A 24,231-nucleotide genomic window follows, 5' to 3' on the forward strand; every position below is an offset into this window, starting at 1 on the left:
ATAAAGAAAGAGGGTCCAGAAGAGAAAGTATTGCTTTCTCTAGGACTATCTGTCAATTCTTGGCAACCAAGAATTTAGGTTTTAATAATCCATGCACCCAGGGGACAGTAACAAAACATACAACTTGCAGTTGGGGGAGGGGTGCCAGGGGAGTTGAACCTGGAACCCTATCTAAAGACAAGCGATGTATTTTTAAATTTTTGAGGAACCCCCACACTGTTTTCCAAAGTGGCTGTACCAACTTGCATTCCCACCAACAGTGTAAGAGGGTTCCCCTTTCTCCACAACCTCTCCAACATCTGTTGTTTCTTTCCTGTCCATGTCCATTTTGCCATTCCAACTGGTGTAAGGTGGTATCGCAACGTGGTTTTGATTTGAATTTCCCCGATGGCTAATGATAATGAACATTTTTTCATGTGTCTGTTAGCCACTTGTATGTCTTCTTCAGAGAACTGTCTTTTCATATCTTCTGCTCACTTTTTGACTTGATTATTTGTTTCTTGGGTGTTGAGTTTGAGAAGTTCTTTATAGATCTTGGATACCAGCCCTTTATCTGTAGTGTCATTTGCAAATATCTTCTCCCATTCTGTGGGTTGCCTCTTTGTTTTTTTTTTACTGTTTCCTTTGCTGTGTGGAAGCTTTTTATCTTGATGAAGTCCCAAAAGTTCATTTTTGCTTTTGTTTCACTAGCTTTTGGAGATGTATCTTGAAAGAAGTTGCTGTGGCCGATGTCAAAGAGGTTACTGCCTATGTTCTCCTCTAGGATTTTGATGGATTCCTGTCTCACATTGAGGTCTTTCATCCACTTTGAGTTTACCTTTGTGAATGGTGTTAGAGAAGGTCGAGTTTCATTCTTCTGCATGCGGCTGTCCAATTTTCCCAGCACCATTTATTGAAGAGACTGTCTTTTTTCCATTGCATGTTTTTTCCTGCTTTGTCAAAGATTATTTGACCATAGAGTTGAGGGTCCATATCTGGGTTCTCTATTCTGTTCTATTGGTCTATATGTCTGTTTTTGTGCCAGTACCATGCTGTCTTGGTGATCACAGCTTTGTAACATAACTTGAAATTGGGCATCGTGATGCCCCCAGCTTTGTATTTCTTTTTCAAACTATGGAAAGAGCCGAGATGCCCTTCAACAGATGAATGGATAAAGAAGATGTGGTCCATATATACAATGGAATATTCCTCAGCCATCAGAAAGGATGAATACCCAACTGTTACATCAACATGGATGGGACTGGAGGAGATGATGCTAAGTGAAATAAGTCAAGAAGAGAAAGTCAATTGTCATATGGTTTCACTTATTTGTGGAACATAAGGAATAGTATGGAGGACATTAGAAGGAAGGGAAAAATGAAGGGGGGGAATTGGAGGGAGAGACGAACCATGAGAGACTCTGGACTCTGAGAAACAAACAGGGTTTTTGAGGGGAGGGGGAGGGGGGATGGGTTAGCCCGGTGATGGGTATTAAGGAGGGCACGTACTGCATGAAGCACTGGGTGTTATACGAAAACAACGGATTGTGGATCACCACATGAAAAACTGATGATGTACTGTATGGTGACTAACATAACATAATAAAATTTAAAAAATAAAAATAAAAAAAATAAAGACAAGTGATTCTCAAAAGTGATTTAAGAAAAAATAATTTTTAAAAAACTTGCTTTCCAGAAAGCAAGGTTGGAATGTTTGTTTATCTCTGGGTAAAGCAGATTAAAGCCTCCTCAAGAGTCTCTACCCATAAGCCTATCAGCACAGCAGTTTGGGTCCAGAATTCATATCTGATATGTAGTCCAAAAAATAGCCCAAACCAAAAATGTAGCTGAAAGTAGTCCAACGTTGTTGTAGTGCCCCGGGGTCCTAGCAGAATATAAGTTGAATCCTCCTGAAAGGCCCCAGAGGAATTATGTTCCAGGGAATAGGCACTGACAGTAACAAATTACATAATATGTAGAATCAAGTCAATATGATTAAGATTCAAATCATGAACAACAAAACCACAAATTGCAGAACTAAACTCATAAAGACCCTCAGTGTTGGAATTGACATGGGGAAATAAAAATAAGTATAAATAATATAGTTAAAGAAATAAAATAGGGTATTGAAAGTATGAGAGACCATTTTCCACTCCTCCCCCCAAAATAACTATCAAAGCTGACCAGGAAATGTTGAAAAGTAATCAAGAACTTTTGGAAATAATAAAAATAAATGAAAACTAGAAACTCTATGAATAGATTAAGTGGCAGAATATATAGAGATGAAGAAAGTCTTGCTGAACTGGAAAACAGGTTTAATTAATTATCAAGATTGCAATCAAGAAAGACAGAAGACAGGAAATATGAAAAAGGACTCATAGAGGATAGAGCAAGAAGGTCTAACAAAGAATCAACTGGCGTCCACTGAGGAGCTGACAGACTAGGGAGATGGAAGCCTTATGAAGATTACTGTCTGAGAAATTTTCAGAATCACTGAAAGGCACAATTTCATAGGTGCACTCAAACTAATGAACCCCAGAAAACAAAAATGCACATTACTATCAAAGAGAGTACAGACTGTAAGCTGACTTCTCATCCACAAAAATGGAAGCCAGACGTCAACAGAATAACATCTTAAAAGTAGTGAAAGAAAATCCTCATCAAACTAGAATATACATATTCAGAGAAACCATTTTCTTCCAGAACAATAATGAAATAAAGACGTTTGCAGAGAGAAACAAACAAAAAAAAAAGTATTTACTACCAAGAGAACTTCATAAAGTATGTATTTTGAAAAGAAGAAAAATAAACCACAAAAAAGGCATGAGATTCAAGGAGGGAGGATGAGAAGAAAAAAATTAACATGTGTGAATCAATACAACCTAGAAATGTATAAATCAATCAAATGGCCTATTTGTGAGGTTTAAGAACTAAAAGTGGACATCATTTTATTATTGGAGGGTAAGCAGCACGAAAACATCCTATGATCCTTGTTCAGGAAGATAATAAAGATAAATTGGGGCTATTTTAAATCAAGTATACACGTTGAACATCTAGAATAACCACAAAAAGAATCAAAATAGCTAACGCTAACATACGTAGTCCTAAGAATATAATTTAAAGGATTTCTATTCAAAAGATGGAACAGAAGGAGATAAAATCGATTGATACGTGGAAATCAAAAACCAACAAAAATAAAACACATGATCTTTACTCCCTTGCACTGCTTGGAGAAGAACAATAAAACGTGCTGATCACCTGAGCCAGAGGAAGAGAAAGTCGGCACTGAGTAATGGAAGCTCCAGTCCTTGCCATGAGCACAGCACCCAAATTAGCACTGTCTGTGTGCTGTTGGAACCCCAAACTGGGAAATATATACAAAAAGGTTGGTCCAGAACAGGTCAACTCCGTCGGTCCTCTGATAGGCCAATGGTAAAATAGGTAAATGGCAAAATACTCAATAGGATGTTTGCATAAGTCAGGACATGTAGGATTCACAAAGTACAACAGCTGCAAGACAAGCTTGTAGTAAAAAAAACTGCAAACTACAGGAAGAATAAATGTTAATGAGACCCAGCCGACAGAGCAAGTGTTTGAGTCACACCCCACAGAAGAACCAGGAGAATAATAATAAACAAAAACTAACAGCCACTATTCTGCAGACATAGAACTCAGGTTGAGTGAAGTTCAGTTGTCTTTCTAGCTCTCAGTGTATTTATCATGCTTTGCTCAGATTTCTGACAATTTTGGAGCCCAGGGCAGATTGGGGTTGTGGCTTTCAACTTAAGTATGTTTAAAATACTCAAAGAGAAAGGAAGAAAGAGCATCAATAATAGAGTAACTATGAAATTTTTAGTAATTTACTAAAATAATTTACTATAAAAATTTTAATTCATAGTAACTATGAAACTATTACCCACAGATCTGAAAAAGGACCAAATACAAATTGTGGAAGTGGAAAATATAGTAATAGAAAATAAATAAGTAAGTAAAACCTCAGTGGATAGCTGGCATGGTGAATCTGTAATTGAATTTCAATTCTACCACCTACCAACTAACCTTGGTTAAAGAAGTGCTTTTATTTCTCTGAGCCTTAAATTCCACATTTATAAAATGGTCTGTTAATAGCTGTTTCATAAGGTTATTGTAGCATTTAAATGAATAGTACACCTGAAGCCTGGCACATGGCTAATCTCAACCTTGTTCCTCTCCCACATTCCTGTCTTGTTTTCTGCTTTGTATTACAGTTATACCTACATTTGAAATTTCCACTATTAGACTGTAAGCCTTTCACAAGCTAAGACCTAATACAGAGTTTGCATATAGAAGTTTCTAGATAAATAAAATTTTATAGAATATACATAATATAAAAAAAGAGTAAAAATATATTTGAAAATGAAAGTAAGTGGAAAATCAAGGATCAGTATCCAAACATACCCAAGGATTCTGAAAAGTTGCCCCAAATCTGGATTTATGGTTCCTAGCATTCAGCCACACTTTTTTTTTTAAGATTTCATTTATTTATTTGACAGAGAGAGACACAGTGAGAGAGGGAACACAAGCAGGGGGAGTGGGAGAGGGAGAAGCAGGCTCCCCAAGGAGCAGGGAGCCCAATGCAGGGCTCGATCCCAGGACCCTGGATTATGATCTGAGCCGAAGGCAGATGCTTACCAACTGAGCCCCCAGGTGCCCCTCAGCCACATTTCTTAAGTTAGCTCAGGAGTCAGCAAATATTTTCTGTTAAGACCAGAGAGTAGGGGTGCCTGGGTGGCTCAGTCAGTTAAGCAGCTGCCTTCAGCGCAGGTAATGATCTCAGGGTCCTGGGATGGAGCCCTGATTTGAGCCTCCCTGCTCAGCATGGAGTCTGCTTCCCCCTCTCCGCCCCTCCCCACCACTCATGTTCTCTCTCTCTCAAATAAATAAATAAAATCTTTTTTAAAAAATAAAAAAGACCGGAGAGTAAATATTTTAGGCTTTGCGGATCCCATGATTTTTGTTGCCACTACTCACCACAACCACAGACAGCGAGGAAGTAAATTGGTGTGGCTGTGCTCAACTATGACTTTATTTATAAAAACCATTATCAGGTTGGATTTAGTCCACAGGCCACAGTTTTCCAACCTCTGAGGGAGGCTACCTTTTTTCTATGGCCTTTTGAGGCCTGCCTTTGCTAGCTTTTGAGTTCCTGCCTTTGCTAGCTTTTATGTCACCACGTGAACATGAACTTCCCCGGGTTCGGAACATGAGTGATTCACTTCCGTCACCACCCATAGTAGCTAGCAAAGGCCTGGCACAGGCCAGGCAGTCTGTAAATATTTGTTCTGGAAGTGAATCCTCGAGAAGTGGAGCCTAATTCCCCTCCCCTTGAAGCCATACCAGTCTTAAGGACTCCCTTGACTAATAGGATGTGACAGAAGTGACATGCGGGACGCCTGAGGCTGCTACCTAAGACACCTCACAGTGTCTGCATGGGTCTCCTAGAACACTGTCTCGTAGCCCTGAGAGCTAGCTACGAAGTCTGACGGCTCTGCAAGAGAGACATTTAGAGAGGGCGACACTAGACTATATAGAGGAGAATGACCTGACTAAGAGAGAAGGAGAGTGGCCTAAGGTCACCACCCTCATTATCAAGGCACCAGGCATGTGAACAAGCTACATCCGACCCTACAGGGCAGCCACCACCAGCTGAACGCTGTGAGTGACTAGCTGATGCAACATGCAGCGGAAGAATCATCCAACCGAGCCCTGTCTGAATTGCTGAGCAGTGATGTCACTGAATACTACCATGAAATCGTGGTTGTTCCAGGCCGCCACGTTTTGGAGTAGTTTGTTATACATCAGATTACCCCAACAGCTGGAGATGTAACCACACCACTGAGGTAAGCTCCATCAGTCTCCTGGTATGCCGCCATCTGAGAAGCTATCTCTCTCCAACGGTTTTAGAATTTTCCTGCCCTGCCCTTCACTCCCAGAGGGCTCTCCTGGCTCTGGTTGACCTTTGAAAATTCTGCCTTGATGTAGACCAGACTATGGTCCACACCCTTCTCTGCATTTCAATAGTATGTATGTCCTGTACCACCCTTTGGAAATTCTCTCCAAGTCACTATTTGCCTGAAATTGTTGTTTAAATCTTCTCTGGGTTTTCTGCTTTTTATGTTCCTGTATTTGTGGGAGATGGGGCTGTATGACCACTGTGTTCTCCTCCAGTTCAGCCATCCCAAGGTTACACTGAGGATATCTGAACACTTACTCGAGTCAGGTCTCTCTGGGTTTTCTGCTTTTTATGTTCCTGTATTTGTGGGAGATGGGGCTGTATGACCACTGTGTTCTCCTCCAGTTCAGCCATCCCAAGGTTACACTGAGGATATCTGAACACTTACTCGAGTCAGGTCTAAACTTCTCTTTGGAGATACATCAGGGACCAGGCCTGGGGCAACCCCCAGGGTGTCCCCTGGTGCACAAGCCGATGGGCAACAGGTTATGGCTTTCCTGTAATCTCTGCACCCTGCAGCTAGGGGTGCATAGATCTGGGCACAGCTGGACATCCTCTGGGTCTGGGGTCCAGGGAAGGGGCACCCCCCATCTGTCGCTCTGCCTTTTTATGGGGTGGTGAGCTTGAGAGTGGTCTCACAGAAGCAAACATTTTAGACTCAGATACCAAGCACATTGAGTCTAGCTGCCAGACATTTTGAAGAGCCTTGGAATGACCAGATGCCCAGCAGGGGGAGACCTTGGGAAATTGGTGTTGGGCACATCCCCTCCCACTAGAGGGCAGGACTTAGCCTTAGCTCACTGGTTGCCAAGCAACTTGAAGAGCGCTGGAGGGGTCATTCTGCCCTTCTTGCCTGCACAGGGAGCCCGGCCTTCCCCTTTCATGTTCAACAAACCGTGGTTGTTCCTGTTTTGCCCCATTGGCCAAAACCATCCAAAACCACCGCCTTTGTGTACCAGGTCCCATCCCCCACTGGCTCTGCCCAATGGAGAACAGACATGCGCTGTGCCTGTTCAGCACCGTCGAGAATTTCTTTTGCTCCCACTCTGCACCCTTGAGCGGTCCTTCATGAATCCACAGCAGATGTCTCTTAGTCCTTTCGTTTTCCTTTTTCAGAGGAATTGTAATCGGCTGTGCTTTAATTAGGATCTCCCTCAGGATACTTGGGCTTTTTTTCCACACGTGGGAGTTGGCAGATTCCCTCTTAGTGCACCAGGCTGATTAGATTTCTTAATTCCCTAAAATTTGCTGTCTCAAAGCCTTAATACCCTTGTAGTGATGAGGTCTGTTTCTCTCCCGCTCCCCTCATTGTGCTAAATCCAGGCGCCAGTCACTGGTAAGGCGCTTAGTCTCTGATTTCCTGCAGATGCCTTTCTGGAATGGGTGAGCTGGCTGTGCAGATGGGGCCTCTCCCCGATGGACAGCTCTGCTGGAGCTGAAAGGGGCCTCTGGCCTCATTTGGAAAGTCCTCCTCCATTGAGCAGAGCGGGGCTGGCCCCCCTGGGTTGGATCTCACTTGGGGTGACCAGAATAAGCCTAGCACAGGCTTAGTTGTAACCTCTCATTGATTCTCATCACTTCTTCTATGAATTTGTATGGGGCTCCTACCCTACACAATGAGGACACAATGATAAACGTGCTTCTTAATTTGCTGGAAATGATCATCTAATGAAAGAGACCAATAAACGAAAAGACAAATACTCTGTCATACTGTGAAAGGTGCTTTCAGCAAAGCCAGACACCCGTGTCTGGGGATTAGAGAAGGGTTTCTGTGAAAATCAACATCTAAATTGAGGCTGGAAGGGTAAATAGGAACTTCCGGCCAAGAAGAATGGGGAAAGAGTGCAAAGGCTAGGCAGAGAGGAGGAGAGTTTTCTAGGTGAAGGCAAGACCTTAAGAGAGAGTGAGGCTCGTCCTAGGACTGCAAGTAACTCATTGCTGCTGGAGTGTAATGCAAAGGGAGGGGAATGGAGGCGGTGTGTATGTGTGTAGGGTCTTCAGAGCTGAAGATGGAGCTGTAGGCAGGGGCCAGAGCATGCGAGAACCATTGACAGTGTGGGTTTCAGGCTCCAGCACATCATGCTCCCAGGAATTGAGAGAGCCCCTGACTACCCATGTCCTCGTGAGGGCTGGTCCTGGCAGCAGGTGCCTCCAAAACCTGACACGTGCACCACCTCTGATCCTGAAAGCCTGCAAACCTTCTGACAAAAGGGGGCAGCCTTAGAAAGACAAAGTGGGTCCAGTGGAGAAGTAGATGGAAAATGCAGCCTCAGTGAGCCAGGAGCTGGGCATTCTGGGCTGCAGAAGAAGCCAGAGTGATGGGCCAGAAGCGCTTACAACTTTCTATTGTCAGGAACATCCTCATGACTCCCAAGCATGGCCCAAAGGCCATTCCAGGCGGACCCGAGGGTTAATACTTGTCGTAGATATATGGGCTACCTTTTTTATTTTTTTGTTGTGACATTTCAGATTGTCTCAGAAGATTCTTGTTGGTATAGAGGGTAGAAGAGTGGAGGGAAGGGGCAGAAAGGACAGGCATGTTTGTGTTACTTTTTGTCCAGATGCAGGGCAAAGCAGAGGAATAGAACTTTCTTGGAGGATCCAAGGCCAGGAGAAACAGGAATTCATGGAGATCAGAGATCAGAACAGGCCTGGAGTTAGGGACCAGGGTAGGAAAAACATAGATTAAAGGGTAGGAAGCCACCCGAAGTTGAAGTTGGCCAAAAGACAAAACCACAAGGCCCCAGTAACAGACTGGACCAAACTATCAACGACAGAACATTACCAGTTATCAATCATTGATAACACTGTTATCAGTGTTAGTTGATAACGATTGTTAGCAATGATACTATTGTTATCAACTGATTACATTAGCAATGATCATTGATAATAAAAACAATAAGCATTTATGAGGCACTTAGTGTTTGTCAGACAGTCCATTTCATAGAAGATGGATATACAGACAGACGCATCCCTACATACATCCATACACATCCATATAAGCATACAAGTGGTTAGATGACTTGGGAAGTAGGTAGATGGATAGCAGGACTCTCTGTCTCCTTATTCCCTTTGAGATGGAAATAAAACCTAATGACTCCAAAGCCATAATTGGGTAAAGTGCTTTCAAATTTAATAGAAAATGTCTATGTAAAGCAAGAAAAAGACCCAGGCACCCTTATCAGATTAAAAATTATGGTGGTGTAAGAAATGGGATCTCATATGTAGCCTGGCTGAGGGTTATTGGTACAATATTAACCCATACAGGACAAGGTCTCTGATCTTTCTTTTCTTTCCTTCTTTCTTTCTTTCTTTCTTTCTTTCTTTCTTTCTTTCTTTCTTTCTTTTTTTTCTTTCTTCTTTCTTTCTTCTTCCTTTCTTCTTTTTCTTTCTTTCTTTCTTTCTTTTCTTTTTCTTTCTTTTCTTTCTCTTTCCTTTCTTCTTTCTTTTTCCTTTCTTCTTTTTCTTTCATTCTTTTTTCTTTCTCTTCTTTTCTTTCTTTCTTCTTTTCTTCTTTCTTTCTCTTTCTTTTTCTTTCTTTCTTTCTTTCTTTTCTTTCTTTCTTTCTTTCTTTCTTTCTTCTCTTTCTTTCTTTCCTTTCTTCTTCTCTTCCTTCCTCTTCCTTCTTCTTCTCTCTCTCTTTCTTTCTTTTTCTCTTTCTTTCCTTCCTTCCTTCCTTCCTTCTTCCTTCTTTTCTTTCCTACTTCAGACTACTGAAAAAAATGGAGGTAAAACGTCAAGGGGAAACCAAGGGCAGAGATTCTCCCGTCTTTCCCCCAACCCACTTCGCCATCATGGCTTTCCACGTCCTGCCCACTCAGCAGCAGAAACAGATGCAAGAATCCTGAGACACAAAAGGAGGCTGGGAGGACAGTTGCTGGGGAAGAATGACAGTGTGGGCACAGCCGGGAGAAGAGAAGACGAGGGAGGGGGGCCTGGGAGAAAAGCAGGAATCTGCTTGACGTTCCTCACTGGCTGGAGATTTGTCTGCAAGGGCTCCTGGAGGCTGGCAGCTGGTGCCATGGGCTGCTAGAAAAGCCTTGTTATCCAGAATGATTCGAACCAGCAAGTTGAAAGAAGAGAAACCTTTAAAAATGTAAGAGGATACACCTTAAAGACTTTGTTTCAACCTAAAACATATCAACGCACCTTTGTTTGCTTTTTGCCATAGGACGCACATCTTTCTTTCAGCAGAGGCTTGCAAACTGGAAATCCCAATCCTCTCGTCTGGACCTCCTTTCCATGTCAATGTCGAGTTTCCAATCCTTTCAAACGGGAGGAGAACGTCGAGACCATGCGAAGCAGTCCAAGTGAAGGACCCATCTCTATTTTTACTATTGTTCTCCAGCCCCCTTGCGATGATCTCGCACACATCTGAACAGCATTTTTAAATGACTTGCGTTTCGCGGTTTTTTCAACTAATTTAATTTAGTTTTTATGGAAATGCTGCTCTATTTCCTTCTACGTGCACATTTTATCAACTTATATAATTTCTAATTAGGTTAAGGTAATAAGAGTAGCAGGATAGCAAATGGAACTTTTACTGTTGACCCAAAATGAGCTACTCAGAATGAGCTACTCAGATTCAAAGCAAATGGCAATGTTGGCAACGTAGCATCCAGTACCCCACACCCTGAAGGGAGCTGGGAATATCAGGTGACCACACACCCCCTGCGGGGTGATAGCATCACTTGGCAGTGGAACCAATAACAACAAACTCCTTTATGTGACTAATAATATCCACCCCCCAAAAGCTTTATACCTAAACTACTACACATCTAGATCTTAAATCCCTTCTGTTTTGTTTAGTTGTACACTTAAGTACATTATGTCCGCAAAGCAAAAGGAAGTGATACAACTGTATCAACTGCACATTAAGAAACAAAAATAAGTCCTCTTTGGAAGACTTGAAATGAGTTCTTAAAAAAGAAGAATATATAAACATAGTAGTACTCTATGAAAAGTAACTTCAGTATAATTAGCCTCAAACAGGAAGGGATTGAATAGCTTAAAAACAAGGTTGATTGGAAAAAATATATCATCACAGGGTTTTATCAGAACAAGAGAAGTTATGGTCTCATTATTTTTCTGAGCATGTCTATTCTAATTATAAGAGAATAAGATTTAAAGGTGACGCAGAAGAGGAGTGCATCAGTAGCTGGGTTTCCTAGGAGAGGAAAAAAATGGGGAGGGAGGAGAGTTGTTGAGTACAAAGACTGCTTCCATACTAATTAGGAGTAAATCACAAAAAAAAAGAAGTCAAGCTGCATATTGAACATTAACTTTTGCTCCCACCAGCCAGCAGACCAAGCCGCCAGGGCAGCTCGAGTTAACTTGCATTGTGATTTATCAAGCACCTGTATGGTTCTCCCCCATTTGTTGAAGATGTGCATTCAGGTCCAGGCTACAAAGTGCCCTGAGTAAATAGGAACCACTTGGCACTTGTGGGCTCCTGAAAGAACCACCCTTGACATAGGTAAATCTGCTCTGAAGAAGGGATTAATAGGATCTTCAATTTTTCAAAAGCAGAGGCCAGAAAAGTAGCTTGGTCAAATGTCTTTTGATTGCAAATGAGAGATTGCAAACCACTTTTCAAAGGGGGTCACGGGAAAGTGTGGTAAACTGTTTATGGATCATTCGAAGAAAAAAGTAGGGTATTCCAGCTTTAAGCAAGGCCACACAAAGTCACACAAAGTGGTCACACAAAGTGGACAGAAATCGGTCTCTCTATCCCTTAACACTGCTTCCCAGACCTACATAATTTTCAGCCTTCTCCACACACTGGTGGGAGGGCAGAGATAGAGGGCAGAAGCTCCTATGGGCTGGTGTTTGTGTGATCCCAGCTTCAAATGAAGTGAAAACAGAGCTTCTTTCCAGAAATCATGATAGAAGTTCTATAATTGCATCTCACTGATGCCCAGATTGGGTCACATGCCCAGCACCTTCGTCTGCTCGGGCTGCTATAACAGAATACCACAGACTGGGGGCTCAAACAATAGACATTCCTTTCTCACAATTTTGGAGGCTGGAAGTCCAAGATCAAGGTGCCAGCATGGTGGTGTCTGGTTAGAGCCCTCTCCCTGGTTTTCAGACTACTGCCTTCTCTCTGTGTCCTCACATGGGAGAGAGTGAGAGAAGAGAGAGAACTCTAGTCTCTTTTCCTCTTCTTACAAGGACACTAAGGTCCTTGTAAGAAGGTCCCCATCTTCGTGACCTCATCTAAACTTAATTACCTCCTGGGGCGCCTGGGTGGCTCAGTCGATTAAGTGTCTACCTTTGGCTCAGGTCATGATCCCAGGGTCCTGAGATCAAGTCCAGCATCAGGTTCCCTGCTCAGTGGGGAGCCTGCTTCTCCCTCTGCCCCTCCACCCCCAGCTCATGCATGCACATGTGCTCACTCTCTCTCTCTCTCTCTCTCTCTCTCAAAAATAAATAAATAAAATCTTTAAACTTAATTACCTCCCAAAGGCCCAGACCTACAAATCACATCACACTGGGAGTTAGGGCCTCAGCCTGTAACTTGGTGGGGACCCCAATGTTCAGTCTGTAGTACCCATCTTGAACCCACCACTGTGGTGAAAGGGATCCTACATGGTAAAGGGTCATGCTTACAAGTTTTTATATCCTTCCCTGAGGCCAGGGGTGAAGTCAGCTCTGCCTGGGCCATACAAACTGAGTGGACCAGGATGGCTAAAGAAGGTCCTTGAACTACTATGAACTGAGCGTATACAATGCATGGAGTAAGACACATGCATTTTATCTTTTGATCTACACAACCAGGTAGATAACATTATTCCTATTTTACTATAAAAGACACTGAGCCCTGGAGCTATTAGGAGACTCTGCCGGGCATCACACATCTACTAAGCAGGGCTTCAAGGGCTCTAAGATGGAGATATCTCACCCCCAAGTGTCTACTGCCCGGGATTCTGGCTTCCATGGTACGATTTATAAACCTATCAAAATAGCAAGTTCCTGCTCAGTCTGGCGGGGGGGCGGGGAGCGGGTTGCTGGGTCGGGGGCAAGTTTGCTGCTTCTCTCCGTGTTTGGGGCTAGCAGGTAATTTCACAGATGAGCAGAGAATGGAAAGGGACCTTGACGTGGACGCAGAATTCGTTCATTGTGAAGAAAAGGCACATGCAGAACTGTAAATACTCGAGTCTAATTCTGTAAAAATTCAGCAAAGAAGGAAAAAAAAAAAAAAAAGAAAAAAGACTTGAATCATATCCAAAAAGGCTGGAAGTAGATGCTTCAGGGAATGAAAATGTAAGAAATTATTTTTTCCTTGTACTTTTCTGATCTTTCCAAATTTTCTACCACGAGGATGATTTCTTTTTAATCAGAGGAAGATCTATTTTTAAACCATCTTGGAAATACAGGGTGAGCAAAGGTAAATAACCTCTAAGATATTTGAACCCAGTTGATAAGCTGGAAAAATCTTGTCAGGTTTCTGTGAATGAATTTTTTTTTTTAAATGAAGCATTGGAGTTACTAGCAAATTCTCTACACGAACAGAAGTTAATATTTTCGTGCCCTCTGGCACAGGGAGGAGGCCAGCCGCACACAGTACAGGCGTGTATATCAACAACCCAGACACGTGTGCAAATGGCGAGGTTGGAGAGCTTGCTGACTCAGCCTAGCTCCCTGGGTGGTTGGGGGTGAAGTAAGGACAAACTCTCAGGACTCTTGAAGACCGGGAGGTTCTAGGATCAGAGGCAGAAGGAAAAGTGAGCAATTAACCCGAGAAAAGAAATAAAAGCGATTCTTCCCTGGAGTGCAGGACCCTGGACAGTTCTCAGCGGGGGCTCCCACTTAGTCCCCACCTGAAACCCTTGTTCCTGGGGTGAAATCCAAGAAAATAATCCGCATAACAACCAGGGCCCCTCAGGTGTCTGTCACTCATCGGAGTTTACAAACCATTTTCCCCTTTACTGTCTCAGGTGAGCCTCGCCATCTCCTTATCAGGCAGGCAGAGCTGGAGAACCAGATCTCTTAGAAGTCTGACTGCGATGATCTCTCATTGAAAGGTAAAGAAAACAGTAAGCTTCAAGTTATGTTGGGGGCTGGACAACGTCTTTTAAGAAAGCGAAAGTGAGAGCTTGGAATTATTAGCGATGGTTAATTGCAAAGCTGCATGCAGTCTGCTGTTGCTGCATGTTACACTGAGGAGAAAAAATGGGTTTGAACTGTTAAGAACAAAGCCTCCCTCTAGGAATGGGACAAATCAACCTCATATGCCTTCCAACATGACACACAGAGAAGGACACAGCACCACTTCTGTGATATTCCTGCCAAAAACTCATAACCTGAATCGAATCGTGAGAAAACATCAGACAAACTCAAATTGAGGGATATTCAACTAACAACTGGCCTGTTCTCTTCCATAATAACAAGGTCATGAGCTACAAAGAGTGAGAAACTTTTCCAAATTAAAAGACACTGCAAAGATAGCAACAACTGAATACACCAGGGGATTCTAGACCAGCAAACAAGTTTTTTTTTGTTTTTTTTTGGTTTTTTTTTACTGTAAAGGTCATTATAAGGACTACTGATGAAATGTGAGTAAGTTCTATAGATTAGATGATATTACTAAATCAATATTAATTTCCTGATTTTGATCATCATACTCTGGTTATATAAAAGAATGTCTGCTTTTAGGAAATACATATTGAAATATTTGGGGTAAAGAAGCAGGGCGATAAAGCTTGCAACTTGCTCTCAAATTATTCATAAATAGATACATACATACATAATGATATAGAATGATAAAGACAATATGTACACAGAGAGAGATAGGTATAGTTATGAAATGACAAAGCCTATTGATAATTTGGAAATCCAAGTGACGGGCATAAAAGATTTCTTTGTACCATTCTTGCAACTTTTTTGAAACTATTCCAAAATAAACAGATTAAAAAGAAGGGCAAAAATAAATAAGTCCTCATTTCTGATAGGGCAAATTTGGGATAGAAGAGCAGGTAAGAAACAAATCCCCATCGCATCTGACAAAAGATGCAGGAAGAAAGCAGGTGGTTGGATATGCTCACAGGTGAGACTCATGAGGTATACATTGCTTGTTCACAAAATGAGCGGGACCTGACTTGACTCTATCCTTTCCCCTATGTAAGCCGCTGTCCTAGAATACTCATTATGATCACAAGAACCTCTAGCCACATCCTTATCTAAAGAGACATCCTGGCCCATGTGAATATTATGCCCTGGAACCAAGGATTGGAGATAAGGGGGAACCAGGTACTTATGACTCCTCTATGTCTTAAAAACATAAGCATTAAAAACACTTATTTGAATTAGTCCATGTGGATCGACTGTTGAGGACTGCCATAAACTGTCCTTACAACTGAAACAATGGAGCTTACCCATGAGCTGAACACCACGTCCATCATTTTAGCTATAGTAAGATGGCCTAGCAGAACCAAATGATCCTGTCTTCAGCCCACCCCAACACAACGGAGAGACCATGGAAACCCTGCCTCCTACAGGATGCCAGTGTGGTGTATAAGACTCAGTGCCCAGAAGAGGACAACACCTGAGGAAATGGGCACACAAAGACTTCTTAAATAGTGTGACTTGTTCACAGTTTCTCAGAGAGCTGTCAACACCACCCAGCCATCGGTTAAATTTCAAGTCCCCCAACAGGGTAGGGGCTGATACTTATTATTCTAGCTAATCCAAGGTCTCTTTGGAGGAATAATATCATTTCCACTTTGAAGATGAGAAAAGACCAGAGATGATAAATGGCTTGCCCAAAGACACACAGAACAAAACTAGAGACCCGAAAATTTTACACATTTTATCCAGAACTTCTGATTTCCACACCATATTTCCATTTTTTTTATCTTTGGCCACTGGACAAAAACATTTTGTGGACAAGATCTTTGTAGATTAAATTCTGAATGCACCTCATTCCTAGTATAATACCAATGATATAGTTAGTGCACAATAAATGTGCATTAATAGATAGTCATGAAACCTTTGTGACCATCTAGTCCTGTGATTCTCAACCTTGGCTGTAGATTGGATTTATCTTGGATATTTTTTTTAAAACCCCCAAATCAGGGGTGCCTGGGTGGCTTAGTTGATTAAGCAACTGACCCTTGATTTCAGATCAGGGTCATGGAATCGAGCCCTGTGGTCAGCATGGAGTCTGCTTGAGGATTCTCTTTCCCTCTTCCTCTGCCCCTCCCCCCACTTGCACTCTAAGTAAGTAAGTAAAATCTTCAAAAAATAAAAAAAAAAAACTTAAAGGAACCCAAAGCCCAGGACCCACCTTAGACTGACTAAATCCAAATAGCTGGGGATTGTGTGAGGAGGTGGGAAGGGACAAGTTCTGCATGTCTTTAAGTTCCCCCAAATGGTTCTAACAGAGCCAGGACTGAAAACACAGATTTAACCAAAATCTCTCACATTTCAGATACAGAATTGAGGAATGTGGAGAGGGGAAGTCAATTTCTCAGGGTCTTACATAATTCAATGGTACTACAGGGACAGGGACTAGCATGCTCCTTTTCTGGCTGTCTTGCAGTTTTTCCATTTACCATGCTGCTTCCTAATGCAGTCATATTGTTTGGAATGCAATGAGATGGAGTCCAGTGGTAAGGAACAGACTGGAAAAGAATGGAAAGAGGAGGAATGGGATGGGATGGGAAGGAATGGAATGGAAAAGAACAGAAAGGGATGGGATAAAATGAGTTGGGTTTGGATGAATGGATAGATGGATGAATGCATGTATGGATGCATGGATGGATGATGGAGGGTTGGTTGGATGGATAGATGGATGGATGGATGGATGATGGATGGATGGACGGTTGGTTGGATGGATGGATGCATGGATAGATGATGTATGTATGTATGGATGGATGGATGCATGGATGCATGGACAGATGGATGGGTGGATGGATGAAGTGGAAAGAATGGGAAGTGATGGAATGGTATGGGAAAGAATGATATAGAGATCTGGGGTACAAAGCAATACACTGCAATGAGATGTGAAAAGATTATAAAATGAGAAAGACCCTGTCAAGCAGAAAACACAATGTAGATGATAGCTCTTGACATTCATGGCACAAAACAACCTAGCATCTGGACAGTGCTCTCCAAACTCCAATTTCATGGTGATTTCATTCCATGCTCTTCTATATATTCTTCTCAGCTGAAGACAGAAATCCATACTATAAGCCTTTGATTTTCCAGGCAGGAAGATCTGGGTTTTTTATACCCTGGCATCACCACTTGCCAGCTGGGCAACTTCTGGAAAGTCCTTCACCTCGCTAAACCCCTAGGCCCTTGATAGGAAACTATGCCAGTGTCACAGGGCTTTTGTGAGAAAATGTGAGATACATGAGAAATGTCAAAGGGAAGAGAGCTTGGCATGCAGAGGCACAAAATACTTTTCATTCTGATTTTGTCCATTTTTATGTTCTCAGAACCTGGCTGCCTCATACACAGTGCCCCAGAGGGACTGGAGAGCTAGGCCGGGCTACAGGCTCTCCCCCCTGGAAGGGCATCATCTCACCATTATCCACTGAATGACCATGCCTGACCTAAGATTGGGATCACGAACCACTGGGGCTCCCTCTAGAAACTCATCCTCATACACACCAAGTCAACATTCTGGAAATATTTTGATCCAAAAACAGGTGATAAAAACATTAGCAAACTTAATGGAAAATATAATATGAACCACCTTATTCTTTACAAAGCCACAAAACAGGGTGCCATTATTAATAAGGAACAGTGATGCTCTGTTGCATTTGGCACAATTTGTGATTTTGGGATTTATTCATTTTTTATTTTTATAGTGTCTCTCTCCCCTCTAGACTAAGCACCAGAGGGCAGGAATTAAGTCTTACTCAACAATGTTTCCAGAGTGCCTAGTAGTGCTTAGCATATGGTAAATGATAAATAAATGTGTGTTGGGTGTATGAATGACAAATGAATGAATGAATGGGATTTTCTAGGTCTGGAGGAGCTTCTAAGAGCCAAGACTTTTGTCTGGTTTGCATCCATTGAACTTCCAACAGCCCATTCAATTCCCAAAAGTTGTCCATAGAGACTTGGAATATGGAATTATCCATATTCTAAATCCATATTCTAATCTTGCCAACTTCCGTTTGCTGGGACTCATCCTGAGAGGGTATGCCTCCAACCCACTGCTGCAACCATGTTGGAAGACATTCCCTGTGTCCCTATTCTCAAAGAAGATGATGATGAGGCTCCAGGGGACTGACCTGGAGCTATGTCCTGGAGTGATCCTGTCACCTCCAGATACAGAACCATCGGCTTTCCACCTATAAGCCAAAGTGGGCAAGTAGTAGGGGACCTCAGAAACCAATGGAGATCTGTAAGGGAGCCATTGGAAGTCAAAGACCATCTGCACAAGAGTCAGAGTAGAATCAGTTTCTGTACTACCTAGGTCTGAATCCCAGGTCCACCAGGTGAATGCTCGGTGACCTGGGGAAAATCCCATCAATCATGAATACCTGTCTCCTCATACTTCATATGGAATGGGATAATAGAATATATTTCACAGGCTTTTGTGAGCCATAAAGCAGGTAATCCAAGTACAGAAATTGGAACAGAACCAGGAACACAGTAAGCGTTCAGTTTTTGCTGCTTATAGATAACCAGGGTGAAGAATGAGCAGGTGTCAGCAAGAGACTCCAGTAAGAAGGCCTCAAAGTGAAGACAAGGAGTTGACTTCACTTGATTAGACAGAGTGTATCTGGGACAGTGTGCTCTTAGAGGCCTGCAGCACATCCTCCGGACCATGCTGCAGCCATCTCAAAGTTTCCAGAAGCATCAGATAAAGACCACTGCTGAAAGCACAGAGCATAGCTGACTGGCATAAATGCATTATGTGTCCTCTGCCTGAATTCAGGGTTTGCTCCCTCCTGCCCCATCACAGGCTCCGGAGAAGACTGACTTGAAATTCATATCAACATTTAAATTGTCAGGATATGATTAAGCCTTGGAGAAGATTAATTACCAGCTTTCTTATGCATCAACCCCCCTCCCCACAAATGTTCCCTACCCCCCACTAAGCCTCTGAAAGAATCTAACATTATAAACAAGGATCTAATTAGCAACTTGAATTCAGGCTTAAGATCTTTTGTGAAGGTTTGGTCACAGATGCTGCTTTAATCTCTGAGGATTATTCTTCAACATCCAGAGAGCTTTCCTGGGCCTTTGAGGAATTTTATCTCATTTGAGTAATGCTGCCAGACCCATGGACCAGCTGAGGAGTGGACTCAAGATTAGCCCTCGCTGGGCTATAAAGAACTCTCTTTTTTTGTATTAAATTCCTTCCCATTTCATTTACATCTTCAGAGAAAGCTAACTCCCCCCACTCGAGCTTCTCTCAGTTGGGGTGACAAGGGAGATATGGATCTTCAAATGCTGGCTTCAAGTGGGTAGAACTCTGGTTGGCTAGCCAACCCAAAGCAGCAATTCAGCCTTGGTGATAAAGGCTTATGGTGTGGGTCTAGGGCTCATGTGCCTTCCCTCTCCTCATTCCCACTGCTCTGCCCTCATGGGGATCACCGGGGGCCACAGCCTATCTCCACTCCATTCCACCCTAGACAGCTTTCACGTTCCAGCCAGATTCATGCTCCTTCACACAGCTTTGATCTCATCACTGTCCCCATAAAACCGTTAGAGGTTCCCAGCTGCCCAATGACCAAAGTCCAGAGTCCTTACTCTAGCGTTAGAGAGCCTCCCTGCTAAGGATCCAGATCCCTGTACCCACCCTTCCGCTCTACCCCCACCTCTGCACCTCTAGTCTATAGTTCTTCAAGCCACAAGCAGTGGCTCATTAAGGAGGTCCTGAAATCAACTGAGTGTATTGTGACCAGCATTTTTAATGTGGTTTATAGCAAAAGAGCAAATACTTCCATGACTTTTCCTCTACAGCAGGCTCTGTTCTAAATGCTTTGCAGAGACTCACAGACTTCTCTCACTGACCTTATGACAGAGGCACAGGCACCATCCCTGTTTTCCAGATGAGGACGCTGGCGTGCACTGAGGTTAAATAAGTTGCCCCAGAAGAATAAGGCAGGCTGGGACCTGGGAAGCCGTGGTGTCAGAGGCCATGTTCCTAACCACTACACAATCCTGCCTCCATATACTGTAGATCTGTGTGGAATAGGAAAGAAAATCCAGGGTGCACTCAGTACGTAAGGACAACTTTCGAGAAGGTCTGTTGCAGATAAATATAAATGTATACGGGTATAAGTGTGCATCGTACTGAGTGTACTACAATGTAAAATGTGTCTTGCTGTGGCTTGTGGTCAGAATGTGTTCTGACCAAACCATAGGACTGGCCACTGGTCCCTCACACTTCCCTGCCTCCATGCCTTCTTCACCCATTCTGATCCTAGCCCTTAAAATGTCTTTCCCCTTCTTTCCCCCAACCCCCCCCCCCACACACCTCTTCAGTCCAAATGTTGTCTCCTCTACATAGCCTTTCTTAGTTCTTCCATTCTGTCTTCCAAATTGTAAGCTTCTAGAGGACTTGGGTGTGTTGATTTCCCCACATTTCTGATTTCTGACTGACTGAGCCTCATCTTCCCAGAGACTCTCTCCCTCACTCCCAGTGGGTCTGATGGTTTTCTGGCACTCAACTCTCTGTGTTAGATCAGGGCAGTGGGGACTGTGGTCTCCAGACCAGCAGCTCAGCACCACCTGGCAACTTAGAGAGGCAAATTCTCAGCCCCACCTAAGACCCAATGAATCAGAAATTCTGAGGGGGAGCAACAGCTCTTTGGGCTATAACAAGCCCTCCAGATGATTCTGATATTCACGTAAGTTTGAGAACCACTAGATTAAGGAAAATCCATTTTTATTTGGTATCAGAGAAGACGTCTCTCCATGATTCTGGGCCAGTGGACCACAATGTGATGCTTATGAGGACAAGGTCATAAGATTGACCTCATGTATCAAGGTCAGTGATATTTCTCACCCATATACCGAAGACCCAACCTTAGCCTCTGTGCATTTGCAGGCTACTTATTCCTAAGAGAAAGGATGGATGTCTCAGTGCAAATCCATTTGCTCAAGACTAACTCCCAGCTCTAAATTACTAGTACACTGTCCTTGCTCATTCATGGTGCCCAGCTTGGGGCCGTGAGCTATCCACATCCAGAAGGAGGCAGTAAAAGCAAAACCAGGAATGGACAAGCTATTGTTCCAAGGCCAAGGGAACTTGGGCAGAATACCATTTTAGGACGTATGGTCAAGACAGATTGCAAATGATAATCACCGGCAATGAAAGTCTATGTGGGTTTAGAAGAGGAATAAAATTTCACGGAAAATCCAAGCTCACAGAAATAACAAACCAAGAAGGCCTGAGGGCTAGCTCTTGGATTCAAAAGCATCTGCATGGACATTTTGTGTTTGAAGAAACTCAGATCTGCATTCTAAGAGGTTAAGAAACAGGATTACACAGTAAGGAAGTGGCAGAGCTAAGCTGCAAACCCAGCTTTTGCTGTTCCCAGCCTCCCCACCCTGAGGGAGCTTCAGGGCCATCTTAGTGCCCCACCCCCACTCTCCATGCCCCTTCCTCTCTGATCCTGCCACAGGGCCCTGATGTGCCTGACCCCTTCTGCCAGGCCATGCTCTGCACCTTCTGGCCCTTCTCCTGTAACTGCCCTCCCCTAGATGTCCCCACAGCTGTCTCTGCTCACCCTTCAGGCCTCAACCCCAATGCCGCTTCCTCACAGAGGTCTTCCCTGAGAAGAGGCTCAGCCGACCCTCTGCTCCATCTTAGTTTCCTGGGGCTGCCAAAATCAATGACCACAGAGGGCGACTTAAAACAACAGTAATTTATTTTCTCACGGATCTGGAGGCTAAAAGTCTGAATCAAGGTGTCAGAAGGGACCAAGTCTCCCTGGAAACTCTAGGGGAGTATCTGTGCCATGCCTCTCTCCTAGCTTTGTGTAGTTGCCAGAAATCCTTGGTGTTCCTTGGCTTATAGATACTTCACTCCGGTGTCCGTCTCCATTCCACAAGGCCTTGTCCTCTCTCTGTCTGTGTCCACATTTTGCTCATAAGGACACCAGTCATTGGATTAGGGCCCACCTTCACACAGTAAGACCTCGCCTTAACTTGATGACATCTGCAAAGACCCCATTTCCAAATAAGGTCACATTCATAGGTACTGGGGGTTAGGATTTCAACATGTCTTTGGGAGGGTGGTACATAATCCAACCCACAACAGTGCCAGACACTTCCCACCACAGTACTCTATTTTATCTTCTTCGTCACTACATGAAATTATCCTGTTTACTAAGAAATGTATGCACTCGTTGTCTTCCCGTTCACATTGTAGAGAGCAAGCTCCTTCCAGCCAGGGTGCCTCTGTCTTGTTCACAGCTGGATCTTCAGCACCTAGAATGAGGCCTGGCACAAAATAGTATTTAACAAATACTACCTGGCAGACAATGGCCTCTCCTCATGGAGTCTTTAATTACAGAGACCCAACTCATCAACCACAGGGATGAGTGTATGCCCTAGGCTGGCCAATCAGAACCATTTCAAGAATAGGCTATATAAGAGAGGGAGTCATGCTCTTTCTTCTGAAGCTATTGGCTCTGGGGATGACACCTTAGGGTTACCAGATAAAACAGAATGCTTAATACATTTGTTTAGTATAAGTATATCCCAAACATTCCATGGGTTATACTTATGCATGTGACATACAATATTTTTAAATGTATTAGTTGTTTATCTGCAACTCCAATCTGACTGAGCCTCCTACATTTTTATCTGATAAATCCAGCCACTTAGTGATGCTGGCCTCAAACTACCAGCAGCCACGTTGTCCGCCCCGTGTGGAAAGCCTGCCTGAGGACGAAGCCTTTCTAGAAGAAAGCAGAGCCAAGAGAAAGATTGATTCCTGGCGATATTTTTCCAAGTGCCTGGATCCAGGCAGGCCTAAGTGCTTCCTTCACCACTGGGACTCCCCAGTAATCCAGGTCAATAAAATCCTCTTCTTTTTCTTTCCTGAACTTTGTTAAATTAAGCTTTTGCCACTTGCAAACGAAGGAGTTCCGATGAAAGCAAGTCACCGAGCAATCAGTGCTGATTCCTCTCTCCAGGAACACCCCAAAGTCGGCAAGACAGAAGGCCTCTCTCGTGCTGATGTCGGTCACCTTTCCGAGAGTGAATTCAATATGTCACAGCATCCAAAAGAGCCCCCTCTGGATCAGAAGTGAAGAATGAGAGGGACAACAAAGGGGAAGAAGGCAGAGAAGCCCATCTGGTTACAGCAGAAATCTCAGTCGAGGCTCTAAAGAGACAGGCCCCGTGGCTAGGCCTGGGCACTGCAGGGAGCTGCAGAAGCCAGGCCTTTCCGGCCCCTCTCCAGCTTCACTGCAGAAGTTCAAGAAAAGACACAGTTGACCATACAAGAGTGACAGCAAAGGGTAAGGTCCACAGAGGCGAGTATCTGCAGGTGATCTGGGCAATATCCCTGCTATAAATTGCATCACTACAGTTCTACCTAACAAGTCTCTTGAGAAGTGACAGACAGCTGGAATTGATACATCTAGCTTTGGCAGATCCTGATTTGATAAAGATCAACTCTTTCATTCCAAGCCAGAGAGAAAGAACAGGCCCAATGCTAAGGTGCCAGTCCCTTACCATCTGGGCAAGGGAGAAGAGAGAAAACTCAGGGCTTTGCCAAGAAATCACTCAAATGGCCGTGGGCAGGGACACTGACCTCCCTCCAAATTAAACACCAGGCCTTCTGAGCCCAGTATTTGCCAAGCTTACACTTTGCAAATCAAGACATTGTTTATTCATCCAGCAAACATTTATTAAGATCAAACAAATCACAGACCCCGTGCTAGGCACTTGGGAAACAATCATGAACAAATGCGAACACTCTCCCTTCATCCTCCTGCTTCTCTAGTTGGGAATATGGGCATTGATCGAATCAGTGCTCAGGTAAGTGGAAATATGATTGTGCTAAATGCTACCAAAGAGAGAAACGTGTAATTTAAGAGTAATAGGAGAGGTTCAACAGACTTCATTCCATAGTCCACAAATTATTTGCTGCACCCCCTGCCATGGTCCAGACCTGATGTGGGTGCAAAGCTACGCCCATACTTTATCCATCAAGGGTTTGGATCTGTTTATTCACTGGAATTATTGACCACCCCCCGTGCAGAGGCTCATCTCAGTCCCAGCTTGTGTGGTGGTGAATGTGCCTCCCATCCCTTTGCTGGCTTCCTGGTTACCTCC

This window comes from Zalophus californianus, chromosome 9 (genome assembly GCF_009762305.2).
Source record: "Zalophus californianus isolate mZalCal1 chromosome 9, mZalCal1.pri.v2, whole genome shotgun sequence".
Taxonomy (NCBI): Eukaryota; Metazoa; Chordata; class Mammalia; order Carnivora; family Otariidae; genus Zalophus; species Zalophus californianus.